Below are 15,294 nucleotides of genomic sequence, written 5' to 3' on the forward strand. Positions count from 1 at the left end.
AAATGGCGAGGGCGTAGAGGTTGATGGTGTCCAGTAGTGTAAGTGAGTTGATTATCTGTCCAAACAGCAGTGGAGCAGGTGCGGGGGAGGCAGGTGATCTGGACATGCCACTTGGGCTATGGGAAAGCCAAGAATCAATGGGCCATAGTAGGTGGGTTGCTGCAGGAGGCTCGTCTTCATGCAGTAGCACCGGAGGCAGATGGAAGTAGAGGCACAGTGAAGAAGGCAGGTGGTCCCAACACTCTGCACATGCCACAGGCATACCTGAGAGATGTGGAGACAAGCCTCCCCTGGCCAGCTGGCCACTCCTTTCCACCATCTCTTGGCTTGCTTGTGGCCTGTGCAGTGCATCCAGATTGCATTCCTCCCTTCCCCATGCCTCTGCATCTTTCTGCTGCCAATGACACAACACAAAGATGAGCTCATAAGGCTGCCCATCTGTTCCGACCCAGCTTTCCTAAGGTCCAGGAGTCATGTCTGGATTGCATGTCTCCCTCCATCCTGCTGCCTGATGTTAGCAACCATGTGCTTGTTGTCTTTTGTATGTGTGCCGGGATGGGTTGAGCATTCAGCCAAGCTGATCACCCTGAAATTTTGTTTCCCCAAAAGTAAGTCCTAGTGCTTATTTTGGAGCCCCCCGAAATGTAAGTCCTGGTCTTATTTTCAGGGAAACATAGATAGATAGATAGATAGATAGATAGATAGATAGATAGATAGATAGATAGATAGATAGATAGATAGATAGATAGATAGTATAGATAGTATAGATAGATAGATAGATAGATAGATAGATAGATAGATAGATAGATAGATAGATAGACTGAAATTTAATTCCTTCTCTAACTCCTATAATTTCGTGAAAATGATTTGCCTATTAAAAGATTTATTGAATGTTCATTTATCTTTGTTATGAAATGCAATCAGAAGTTTTTGTGGATTCTGCTAATACTCACATAGAGGCTGAGTGAACATAATAACACTGGTGTTTGGTGCGTGCTTCATTTATTTCACATGATATATCCCCATGAAAAAGCCATTTAGATTCGGGAACCGGTTTGACCACTATTAGCTGCTATAACCATAACAAAATGCTTCCAGTAATTGGCAATCAGTGCTAACATCATTGTGTAAACCTTTTGGCCCATTGCCATATAGTGAATTACATGGTGAACTGCAAGTACTGACTGCCAGAACCTGGATAGCTCTGAAACCAAGTGTGCTGTATGTACCCAACTAAATATGAAGGTTTGTGAGCTCAGTTTCAGGTAAAAGACCCCATAAATAATACCTGCAGCCTATTTCTGAGAAGGCCCAATAAGAATGAAACTGATCGTGCATTTATTTTTTATTTTATTTATTTATTTTGTCCAAAACACAATAATACACAATGAAGGTAATAGAGGACACCTTAGAGGAAATAGAATTAGAGAAAGAATACAAGAGAGAATATAGGATAAAATGAATCGATGAGAGAATAGAAGAAAGATATGGGGATAGAAGAGAAGATATATGGGATATAGGAGAGACAATAGGACAGGGGTCGGAAGGCACTCTAGTCCCTTACTGACCTCTTAGGAATCTGGAGAGGTCAACTGTGGACAGTCTAAGGGTAAAATATTGGGGCTTAGGGGATGATACTATGGAGTCCGGTAATGAGTTCCATGCTTCAACAACTCTATTACTAAAGTCAATGTAACTGCAAAGATGCTTCAACTGAGTTTTCAAGCATGAACTATATATTTCAAGACTTTCCACAATATTTCCATAGAATGTTGGCCTTGTCAACCACAACACTGCCCTTCATCCATTCCCTTTAAGACTTGCCTGTAAATTTGGGGTCACTATTTTCCTGTTTGATCTACTTGATCTTCATTTTCAGCAGATCAAAGGCATGTTATTCTTTATTGCAATCTTTGATCCAAGCAGAATTCCTGCAATGATGGTAAGGCATCCAGGTACTGAGATTGCAAAGGGTTCCCAAAATTCAATTTATATAACACTTTTCATCTGGGAGTTCAACATGGCATATATCACACTCCCGTCTGCACTTTTATTTCTTTAAACAGTTGCTTTATAAAGTATGTTGGGCTGAAAAAAAAATATTGGCCCAAAGATATCCAGTGTCAGGCTCCAAAAACCAAGAAGTACATGTGGGAATTCTTCTAAATAGATTTCTTTATTGGTTAAACCTATAGACAGAATCTTGCCAAACTGAAGCACACTATTATCTACAACAAGCATATACTCTGAGAGCTATTAGGAAGGAGCTGTCTTCACCCTCTTTATCTCAAGTATAATATTTTTTTACTATGGAATGCATTGCTTGATTTAAATATTTATCTATCTATCATCTATTTATTTATTTATTTATTTATTCATTCATTCATTTATTTATTTATTTATTTATTTATTTGATTTATATGCTGCCCCCCTCCAAGGACTTGGGGCGGCTTTACATGATACCTTTACATGATACCTCTACATGATACCTCCAAATTCCAATTTTTGACTCATCTGAAACATTGGAACATTCTTCAAGAAGTCTGAAGAGTTATCCCAAGCTTTTAGCAAGCTTGGAATAAGTATCTATGTTCCTCTTAGTCAAATAACTTTACCCAAAGTTATTCTGTAATGGAGTCACAAACATCCACTTTAGCCAAAGCAAAGAGAGGCCTGAAGATCTCCAGACGTTGTTCTGAGTTCTTTGGATGACTTTATGCTCTTCTTTTGGAGAGATTTTGATAGGATGTCCTTTTGCTTCAATATTGTCATCTCGCAATGATGATCACAGTGGTGGAAAAGTGATCTCCAATAGATTTACAAATGATTTTTGTAACCCTTCCAAACTGGTAGACATCGATAATTTTTAAATGGACGTCTTCAAAGCTTTATTTTGAGCAAGTCATAATATGCTTCTACAGTCTGCAAAGTGAGAATTTTACTGTGATGAGGGGAGATTTACATAGCACAGGGCTGGCTGATTGTTTAATGAAGTACTCAGACAAGTGATATTCCCCTTAATTGAGTGAGCTAAAGAGGGGGAGGAGATTCTTTTTCACAATAGTATATTATATCTTAAATGACTTTTATATGAAAGAAATGAAAGAAGCACCAAATGGTCATATTTCTACTCAAACCCCTGAGAATCTGATAGCTGTTAATTTTCAACAGCAAAGATATGTAACAATTCAGAAATTTAAAAGGAGTGAATACTTTTCCACTGAACTAAACAGGCTCTACTTTCTTCCCCATTTCTGTTTTGCCTACAGATGCATTTATCAAACTTACAGACAGCCCCACCTTAAAGACTCAGATACAAAAGACCTATATTTTCTTAAATAGTTTGGTAACCCTGAAATGTTTTGAATTCTTTTTAAGCTTCATGTTTCTCGGGGCTTGTTTTATATCCATTTAAGCTGCTTTCATTTTTTTTTCCTGTGGCCCCATTCTGTGTTGCTCACTGTCATGTTTACCCTGTTTATTTAAAAAAGAGTCACCATTAGTTTCGGAAAGTTTTATCTTGGAAGCTGTACAGTATTCCAGGTTGGTTTAACCTTGGAAAGTTGCCTAATAAAAAATGCTCAGTCTAATCTACTGACACAGAGGAGCTGTCAGTAGATCAGCCAGTATTAACAGCATCACAGATAACTGGCCCCGAAGAAATATAAACAGACATGCGCACACCCTCTAGATATACCAAATATGCCATCCTTTTGTAAGATTACCTCTGCTGTTACTGATAAGGTTTCTTGCACTAAAACAATTGCTGGCATATTCCAATGGTTAGGTTGCCTTGCTGTTTTTTCAGGAAAGTTGTGGGGATGTTTTTAAAAAATACATTTTTGCACATTTAAGAACTTTTAGCTATAACCATTCTGCAGTAACTAATCCACAGACTGTTTCTTTGTGAATTTTAGTATTCTGCTTTATCTTATGTTGTGATGGAGGGACCTCAGACTAAACTGTAGAACAGAACTATTCTCCAGATTTTCCACTTCACTGACTAGCTTGTCATGATTTTTAAAAGAGTATTTAAAACATAATGGGAGAGGGTTTTTGTAAAATCAAAACAAAATATAAAGAAATTATGGGCAAGAGGGTGGGGAAAGTAATATATGAAGAAAAAGGAAGGAAGGAAGGAAGGAAGGAAGGAAGGATCTATTGATTTCATATTCATATTTATCATCTATATATCTCTATCTATTATCCATCCATCTATCCATCCATCCATCCATCCATATGTATATATATTTACTATAATGTATGAGAATATGGTGAATCATTTATCCAATATTTATTAGAGATGTATTATATGGCTTATCATCATCATCATCATCATCATTATAATCATGCTACAATCATCATCATCTTCACCATCACAATAGTAATAAATCTGCCCATTTCATGTCGCTCGGAAGGACTTGACAGATGGATAACAAATCCTATCTGAACATCTGGCTGTCAGTGCCACAAATTAGTAATACAAAGGCAATAATACAATGAATGCAAGTTAAATGCAATGCATTTTTTAAAAAAGAATTAATAGGAAACTTTTACAGGGAGCACATAAATGAGCAAAATACTCTAAACAAAGGATCTATGTCAATAAATGGACTGAAAATCAGAACTGATTGGAAGGTTTCAGAGCCTTCGAGGAGGAAATGGCAGAAGAATGTTATTTTTATGGACCATCAGTTAAAATGATAAATGACCTTATGATACAAAGAGCAGCTAGCTGAATCCCAAGGTAGCTGACAAGCCCGAGAACAGCCCGTTGAAGTTCTTGTGTCATCACCAAAACTCAGAAGAAATCTATCACAGCCACCAAGCAAAGACCTTCTCTGTTGCATGTATGAATATACATGCATATTAATGGAGAACATCACTACTAAATTATAATTACTTTAATATAATTAAGTTGAAGTAAACATATAAGTTGATCTCATGCATGGCTTATTCAGTATTCCACTCTAATGATTCTGCAGTGGGGGACTGATTAGTCAGGCCTATGGAAGACAACAGGGTATGGGGCAGAAAGCCAAGATAAAGAGCATTTGATGTTTGCAGATGTCACAACGTATAGTTTTGTCTCTTCCCTTTTATTTTATATTTTTAATGAATGCAATGGTCAAACTCTTAGGATGTGAAGTGTTGACACTAAGTTCAGAATTAGCTCCCTTCAGATCTTCAGCTGTCTTATAATTCATCTCCCTTTCCTTGCTAAGAGACCTGTGTATCAAGCAGGCATGTATTCAACCTCTCTTTAAAATCTCAAGAAAATGAAAGGTCAACAAACTGAAAAACAACTTTGCACATTTGCGTGTCTTGGTATCAGTGGCCTTTTCTTACAGAACAGTTTGTTTGAAGACACTTGATAATTTCAGGTGCCCGATTTCTAGAGCCTTTTCTAGATCTAGGACATTCCAATCTAAGTGTTCACCAAAACTCTGCAGAACATCCCAAACAAAGCCATATGAGGAACGTGCATGACCGAACAAGGGATCTCACCCAGATCTCCCCATGGAATCCTGCAGTGTAAAAGGAGGAGCCTAATAAATCTTCAACCGCCCTAGGGAATCTAGCAGCACACGTTTGCCTCACATTAGGAAGCCGTTGAGTGCAGAAGAAAAAATCTTCTCCGAAGCTTGTCTGCCCTTACTTGACAAGATGATTGACTAAAACCTAAATTGGGCAATGATATATAGAGGTCATTCTCTGTGACAAAACACACACACACACACACACACACACACACGGATTGTGTTCATTGAAGCTTGTATGTGCCAATGGTAATGATTGATGGAAGATACCAGCAAATCCCAGTGGGGAAAAAGTTCTGCACATACTGCTAATCTCAGTTGAAGAGTGGCCTTCCTCGGTTGTGAAAATGGTAGGTACCTCCTTACATCTGCATGAATGTCTGCTCTCACACCCTTCCCTTAAAAGAAAGGTATTATTGAAGCCCAAGGACTACTACTTGCTAACAAAATCCCCTTGAAGGTGGGGTTGAGTAGAGTCCCTAAAGAGGAAAAAGCCAACCAGCTTCATACACTGTGGAACAGGGGAGAGGCGGGTTCCTCTTATATTTTGCTACTGGTGCGCATCGCAAAGTTTCACGCGGGTGTGTCCCCTTGCATGATTTTGCTTCCACACATGCTCAGACAGCCAAACAATCTAAAAAAAAAAATACCCCCAAAAAAGATGGCAGCGCACACAGACCAGCAAAGACAGCACCAGAGCCATCACACCAAAAATGTGTCTTTGGCGGGCCACTACCAGAGTGTGCGCACTGGACTGCACCAGAAGGAACCCAGCTCTAAAATAGCGGTCTCCAACCTTGGCAATTTTAAGCCTGGCAAATGTCAACTCCCAGAATTCCCCAGCCAGCTCTGGAAGATTTCTTCATCCAGACTTTTATCCAATCTGAATTCAGATTAGGTTTTAGCACTAGAAGCAGTATTGGGTTGCTACCAGAACGGCGGGGGGGGGGACAGTCCCAGTAGCGAAAAGCTGATCGGTAGGTGGGCCTGCGTGTCGCCGTGATATTCCACTTCTGCGCATGCACCAGAAGCCAAATCTCATGTGAGGATGTGTGCAATTTTCAGCAATTTTGGCCAATTTTTTTACTTCCGCACATGCGCGGAAGCAAAAAAAAATCTGTGAAAATTGGTGGAATATCGCGCTCGCGTGCATTCTCACACAAGATTTTGCTTCCAGTGCATGCACAGAAGACAACTCTTGTGCTGATGCACATGAGCGCACACTGGAGTCATGGAGCTCTGTGGGAAGCGCACCAGTAATGGCCATAAGTGAAATCTGCCCCTGACTAGGACTGCATTATTCAACAAACACCTGATCTGCTTTTGAGGAAAGATAGCATGGATATGAATTTCCTGTCCCCTTCAGTAGTTTGTGATACCATGAAAACATGCTACATTTTCACTACCCCACTGCATTCCCCCCATCCGGGCAGTAGCCAACCCCTGCCTATAAGGTCCCTTCCCACTCCGTTAATCTGTAATCTGCTGGGACACATTTTGGTATGACTATGAAGAATTTGGATTTGGTTCTTTGGAGCTGACCAACATTATTCACTATATTCTACAGAATCATCCTGGAGTGTTTCTATTGTTAACAGATAGACAGAGGCTGGCCTACTGGTTAAGATAGAAACAAGGAGGCTATGAATTATAATCCTGCTTTAGGCATGAGAGCCAGCTGGGGACCAGTCACTGTGTCTCTCAGCCCAACCCACCTCAAAGAGTTGTTGTGGTTGGGAAAATAGGAGAATGGAAGAATATTAGGTATGCTCACTATCTTGAGTTGTTAATGAATGAATGAATGAGTGAGTGAGTGAGTGAGTGAGTGAGTGAGTGAGTGATGAATGAATGAATGAATGAATGAATGGCAAACAGAATGAATGAATGAATTAATTAATTAATTAATGAACGAATGAACGAACAAACAAATGATTGAATGAATGAATGAATGAATAATACACAAGATTGAATTAGGTGGTTGTTCAAGACCCATAAAGAATCTGACCTAAAACACAATGCAATACAGTTCATTATTACATTTTGAATTCTGTGGAGGCAATCCTTTTATAAAAAAATCTTGATATTTACCAGAGAAAGCATTGCAGAAAATGATCGGCCTAGAAATTTTCTTTTTTAAAAAATATCCGAATGTCAACATTTTCATTATATGCCATTTGCTTGAGTGCTTTTTCCAGAATACTATTACCACTCTTTTCCCTTAAACTTTATGTATGGGCCCACTTTGTGATCCAACACATTTGGCAATAATGATAAAATACTATAGAACAGACATTTAAGGTAGGCACTAGATTTCCTAGCATTTCTGAGAAATGTCTAGTTGCCCAAGAAAAAATGGATCGGTAAGTGGATTTTTCAATATTTCATTTTCTTACTTCAGGCTTAGATGCAATAAAATTATAAACAGGGTTAGTATTTGAAGATTCTTTTAAGCCAAGGAGTTAATAGGCACCAAAGGCGCTGAAAAGTCATGCAAATATTTGTCATCATTACATTATTAGATATTAGAATTTCACTAATCTTCAAGGCTGTTCATCTAGGACAATTTTATGTCATGTCCAATGGCAGGAGAGCAGAAATACTTTCAACCTGAATGCAGCCATAGTTTCATAACTATTTATTATATACAGTCGATGAAGTCTACTACACCATCTGGCAGGATTGCAATGCACGTCTCATTGATTCTGACATGGAATGAAGTTGTTCATCTTCAAACGATAATGCTGCAAGCTTTAATTTGCCGGTGCAGAATTGTTGCGTTATCCCTTGTGCAATAATACAGCTTTTTCCCGCCAAATTCTACCTGTTACTTTCTTGTCATTCAAGGCTATAAATATGTAAAAGTATCAACTCAAAAAGATACCACCTTAAATCCTAGACTGCTCAAACATTCACGCAACCTCCTTTTCGTCTAAAAATGTTGCAGGAACCTTTATTGTTCTCTGGCTATGCTTTCCGAAAAGTTAAATGGCAACTTTGGGATGATTTATTCCAGTGCACAATCGTTTATCGTACAAACATCATATTCCAAGTGCAAAAGGAAACAACTGACTATAAAAATTGAGCTCTCTGTTGTGGATAGCACAGATTGCCCCAGCTCTTAAAATCAGCATGGCTGAAATGTTCTTTTGCAAATCGACATGTCATTACTAATTGTATCTTTCCTCCAGATGTTCTTTTAATCCATACCCAAAAAGTCTAGAATTTGCCACGTCTCCCCTGTGAAATCACAAGGTCCACATTTATGCAGACAAGTGAAACCCCCATATTTTTGTGGTCTCATGTTATATGCGCTCAGAGGTAACCATCTGACAAAGACAGTGTGCAGAAGGACGATTCGACATCTGGTTTCTCCACAGTCTATCAGTGAGCTGTAACTGTCATCAGGATTCTTTCACATGAGGTAGGAAAGACATCTGTACAAAGACCCAATTCCAGCAACTGAGGCAATTACTCACTTTTAGAAATATCATTGCAACTGAAATTAGTGCTCCGTAGCGCTGAGACTGAGCTAATTCTGAGCTCAGCATAGCATAGAAACTGAGTTAATTCTGAGTCTAATTCCAACTGATGATGAAGGATTAGATTGGTGCAAAGATTTCAAATTTATTTCAGGATCTTAGAATTGTAAGCTCCTAGAGTTATGGGTTGGAGATGGGTGGCTATAGAAATTGAATGAATGAATGAGAAATGCTCATTTCATATAAGGGCCTGCTAAGTTGATATGATATGATGACACACTGCCTGGCTCATGCAGTGAAGCTTGGTTGCCTAAACTTGGGTAGGTTTGGCTAAATTTCCACTTTTTGCACTGATCTGCCTGTCCCAATTTTCCATTTATATTCTCTTAAAGGTTTGGTGCACCAAACAGACTCTGCTATCTGGGTGGATCATTCTGTTGCTCAGCAGAGTAGCAGTCCTCAATGAGATGAACCTGATAGGAGCTGTGGAAGATCATGTCAACATATTGGATACATACACCTCAGCTTTCTTGATAACCTACAGGATTGATAAAAGGACAGGATGCAATGATACAATGCTTGGCACACTGAACTCTTGAGGATGCTCAGGTTTCATTCCCAGTGCTATGTATTTTCTTCCTGTTATGTTCTGGGTGAAGAATGGAGGTGAGGTCAGCGTGATTTCTAACAGCTCTTTATTCAATACTGCCTGTGAGACAACTGAACTTTTATAGGGAACTGATCAGCCAAGCAATCAATCAGGAGATAGTATTTTCCCACTCCCACAGAGGACCAGAATGAAAACTTCAACTGACAACAGTACACTATATACAATACATAACATTCCTGCTCTCGTCGTCACATGGGCATAGGGGGAGAAAGGTTTGTGAACTAGTCAGGATAACAGAATGACAGAAATACAAAGTTGGAAGGGACCTTGTAAGCACTGTTCCCGCTAAGGTGCACAGTGCGCCATGGCACACTTAGCACCGGCCTTCAGCGCAGGGTTTTTCAACCCTGCCCAGGAGCCAATTGGCTACATTTTGCAAAAGCCTACCTTTTGCAAAAGTGACCTTCTACACGGGCTCAGGCAGCGGGGCGGTGGGAGAGGAGGCAGTGAAGGCAAGGGGTTTGCAAGTGCCCTCCCCATGGCGCAAGGTGAGCATGGCAGTCAGGATGTTGCTGTCGGGGCAGCAGGGGCCTGCTGACATTAAGCCCTGCACCGGCCTGCAAAGCTGGCCGCCCAGGGAAGTGGCACGCTTTTCAAATGCGCACTTTTCAAATGCGCCACTTTCCCGGGCAGCCGGGTTTGCTGGCCAGCACAGGGCTTGATGTCAGTGGGCCCCTGCTGCCCCGACAGCAACTTCCCGACCGCCATTTATTTATTAGATTTGTATGCCGCCCCTCTCCGTAGACTCCATGCTCGCTTTGTGCCACGGGGGAGTGGCACTTGCAAACCCCTTGCCTTCACCACCTCCTCTCCCACTGCCCCGCTGCCTGAGCCTGTGTATAAGGTTGCTTTTGCAAAAGGTAGGCAAAAAAAAGAGAGGGGGGAAGGAAGGAAGAGGGAGAAAGAAAGCGAGGGGGAGAAAGAGAGGGAGAGAGAAAGGGAGGGGAGGGAGGGAAGGAAGAGAAAGAAAGAGAAAAGAGAGAGATAAAGGGAAAGAAAGAAAGAAAGAAAGAAAGAAAGAGGAAGGAAGGAAGTGAGAGAGGGAGGGAGAGAAAGAAAATCAAAATCTAGTTTGAAACTAGCTCAACTATTTAAGTGGCATTTTGATATTGATAGATTTGCCCCATTCCAAGGTCACTGTTATAGACACACAGTATTTTGTTTTGAAATTCTCTGAGGCAAAATTGTTGTGGTTGGCTCTGGGCCAGCTCCTGCTGCAAGGACTGTGGGGGTGGATGTGGGTGAATCCTCCTCGGCCTGTTTTACTGCCGACTGCTTCGGACAGCGAAGTATCGTTGGAAGCAGGGAATGACTGTGAAATGGAACCCTCAGAGGGGGTCATGGCAGACAACCGATTAGGAAACAATTCATCCTCCTCCTTATCTTCACTGGACTCTGATGAAGAAGCAGTTATAGACACACGCATACGAAGGGCCATGAATAGAAGAGAGCAGCTACGTAGTTATTACAAAAGATAAGAGAGTTCACCTGTAGTTGGGTGTGGTTCAACTAATTAGGGCTGCTTTTAAATGGGCAGTGTGCCGGCCTCTCAGTGTGGAAGATTATCTGTTCGTGATAGTGGATGTGGCTTGACTCTCCGGATTCTCCAAGGACTATGTGCTTTGATATCAGGACTCTGAACGTAAATCATACTTAAACCTGTGAGTTTGGACAAAGTCTGAAGGAGAGTATCTGTGACAACTTCAAAGCTACTTGTTAATTGCTTTGAGTTTGTTTTTGTTTTGTTTTTTGTTATTTCACTGCATTCAAGTCTGGTTGCTTTGAAAGTGAGCCCTTTGACTACAAAAAGGGGGGCTTGCTTCTATTTTTCTGTGGATAAAGAAAGTATTCTTGATTTTCACGTGTGTGTGTCTGTTTTGGCTACCTTTGCATTTAATTAGAGGCTCGTGCAGAGAGCTGGTAGAACACAAAATATGGTGGGCTTTTTAAAAACCAAAATTCTTTACTGCAGATTAAGATCAGCAAAACAATATCAACCATCCAATTTCTTAATATAATTTAATTTTCATGTGTCTCAGCTGTCTAAAAACCTTTGGTAGCTTATAATTAAATAATAATAATAAATATTTAAAAAAATGCAGGCTACTGAAAAGCAACATGATTTCTTCCCTTTGGCAAGAGTGGTAGAAATTTGAGGAGGGATGATTGATTATTAAATATCAATTTAATGCAATTCAATGATAGTAAAAGATATATTTAGATGTTGTTTGATATTAGGATGTATTAATTCATAAAAATGGATTAGAATTTTAGAACTATATAGAATTACATAGTTAAAATTAATAGAAGATACATAGGATAAATAAGGAGTTTATGATATGTACTGTATGATTTTATGACTTTGCATTATGAATTTAAAATATACTTGGAAATGTAGAAGATTGATGAAAGTTAATAATAGTAAATGCTAAGTGCCTGAAAATTAATTGAGCTTGGAAATATTGAATGAAATTATAGAAAAGTAAATATGGAAATATATTAATTGATGCATTGGTGTTCAGATAGATTTTCATAGTATTGTTAGATTACTATAATACTATGATAAATATTTAAGAAATGAAGATTTTAAAGCATGGATTTATTAATAGTTGTGTTTTTGGTTTTGCTGGTTGTTTTAGTTTTAGTAGTAATATATTTTGGTTTAGTTTTATTATTAATTTCTTTTAATAAAAAAGAAGGGAAAATTGTTTTCCTAATTAGGAAAAAATTGTATAAGGGTTTTTTGTTTCTTTTAAGAAGAATGTATAAGAAGGAGGAGTAGGCATGACGGCCTATCTGGATTTATAAGAGGATAATTATATTAATTGAAATATAAAATAACAGAATAACATAGTGGGAACCCTTATTCTGCCCCAGCACCGAGCCCCAAATAATTATGCAATAAGTTGTCTTGGGTGATATCTGTGAAAAAAAAAATCAGGCAGTCAGGCATTAAAATTTATTATTTATTTATTTGTTTGTTTGTTTGTTTGTTTGTTTGTTTACTTACTTACTTACTTACTTATTTATTTGTTTGTTATTTAGATTTCTATGCTGCCCAGTCCCATACCAAAAAAAAATTAGAGGGAGCATTGCTTGTAAGTCTTCTACTCCAACCCTTTGTTCAAGCATAGTAAACCCTTACACTGGTTCAGACCATCTCTTCTTAAAAACTTCCAGTTTTGGAGCACCCACAACTTCTCGAGGCAAGTTGTTCCACTGATCAATTGTTCTCACTGTCAGGAAATTTCTCCTTAGTTCTAGGTTGTTTTTTTCCCTCCTTGTTTAGTTTCCACCCATTGCTTCCTGTTCTACCCTCAGGTGCTTTGGGGAATAGATTGACTCCCCTCTACTTTATGACAACCTCTTAGATATTGGAACACTTTTGGCATGTCTCCCCCAGTCCTCACTAGAAGAGTGTGATTGTATTACAGAAAGAATATCAGTATGTAAATATAACTCAGAGCAGCCTTGTACATCATCACAGTAAACATTTCATCCAATTTAAGACACCATAAAACTTGCATGCTTAGTTCCCAATGGATTTGGGGCAGCATTCTGCTTATCCTCCCCGATGCACTGAACAGGCTGTGCTATCTGTCACATTATGCTCATTCTGTCAATCACCGAGGCCAATTGCTGGGTGGCATAAAGCCAGCTTAGAATAATGCCACGGTGAAGTTGGCAGAGTGACATTGGCCAAGGCAACAGAAAGGTATAAATTGAAGCCCAAGCGTTGCTAAAAGGAAAGCTCTTATCTTCATGAGACATGATGCCAAAAAGTGAAATGGAATTCTTCAGAGGCAGGGAGAGATTGCAGAGAAGGCATGAAGGGGTTAAAAGTTAAAGGCATCTTTCTTACAAATGATTTGATGGCTACAGATAAGCTTTGCATTTGGTAGTTGGTTGGTGTTCAGAAGGGGAAGAGGGAAAATATAGGAAACATGACTAGCACAGTTATAACCATGTTTCAGCGTATCCAATAGTTTTATAATGTAGAATAGCAGAATTTGAAAGTGAATGAGCCCATAGGCTAACCCATGATGTTACATTCCACATGTCTGAAGGAGCTGCAAGAACAACAGGGTTTGCTCCTTTCTTCAGAATCTATATATTTATAGATACCATATATTTTGGCAGAAGCCAGATGGGGAATCAACAGCAACAATTCTTAAATCTACTACTATCAACCGGAGAAGCCGTATTTATAGCTCCTCACAGTCAATCATAAATAAAATAAAATAAAATAAAATAAAATAAAATAAAATAAAATAAAATAAAATGAAATGAAATGAAATGAAATGAAATGAAATGAAATGAATTGAAATGAAATGAAATGAAATGAAATGAAACGAAACGAAACGAAACAAAACAAAACAAAACAAAACAAAACAAAATAAAATAAAATCATGGGTACGGCTGAAGAAAGTTAATTCCATTGCATTTGTTGCAGACAATATCTCAATGACAACTAATGTACCATTTAAACAATGGCAGAAAGTTATATCTAAATTTGTATGGGGGGGGGACCCAAGTTAAATATAAGATGTAAAAGAAAGAGGATGGGCTTGCCAGAATTCAAACTATATTTTGCCCTCTATTGCTTTCTTTGGCTGAAAGAGGTTGAGAAATAGGTTATTACATCTATCTATCTATCTATCTATCTATCTATCTATCTATCTATCTATCTATCCATCCATCCATCCATCCATCCATCCATCCATCTATCCATCTATCTATCCATCTATCTATCATCCATCAATCTATATCAACTATCTATTTATCATCTATCAATCCCATCTTTATTGTTTGTACAAATCATTGAGGCAGCCAATATATCCAACATAGCTTCCTCCTCCTATTTTTCCCCACAACAACCTTGTTGGGTAGGTTGGGCTGAGACAGAGTAATTGGCCCAAAGTCACTCAGATGGCTGTCATAGCCACAGCAAGACTTGAGCTCATGGTGAAACTGCTTTCTAACCACTAAACCAAACTGTGTTTTTTTCAGTAACATGGATATCAATGGCAAGATAAAGCTAATATGAATGTAAACATTAAAACTCATTATGTCAGACAGGCTATTCCTAAAGTGTAGAATAAATATGAACTTAGATTCGGCCCAAAAATATTTTTTGTGGCTTTCAGCACAGGAAATATTTTATAGACGACAAAGTAAGAGTAAACAAAGGTTCACTTACTGTGATATGCTAGAATTTTCTCAAGTAGATTATAAAATTAAATCATAAGAAGATTTGACAACTGAAGGATATTCCTGTCAATTGTTTTTTTTATATACAATTATCAGAAAGATTTAAAATGGATAAAATATGTTATGGTTTTGAATAATGTAAGAACTGAATTTGAATAAATAATTGGTTTGAATTATTTGAATAAATAATAATTAAATAACCAAACAAATAATTCCCTCAAGTCTGTACTACTATTACTACTAGTTTCTTTCTTAATCATTTCTGTCACCCTTTCCTCCCACTTATGATTGTCTAACTGTAACTTGTTGTTTGTATTCTTAAGATTTTTATTAATATTGTTTCCTCATTGCTTATGAGGAAACAATCAATACTTAATGACAATCATTAAGTGTT

The sequence above is a fragment of the Erythrolamprus reginae genome, chromosome 1, assembly GCF_031021105.1.
Source record: "Erythrolamprus reginae isolate rEryReg1 chromosome 1, rEryReg1.hap1, whole genome shotgun sequence".
Lineage (NCBI taxonomy): Eukaryota > Metazoa > Chordata > Lepidosauria > Squamata > Dipsadidae > Erythrolamprus > Erythrolamprus reginae.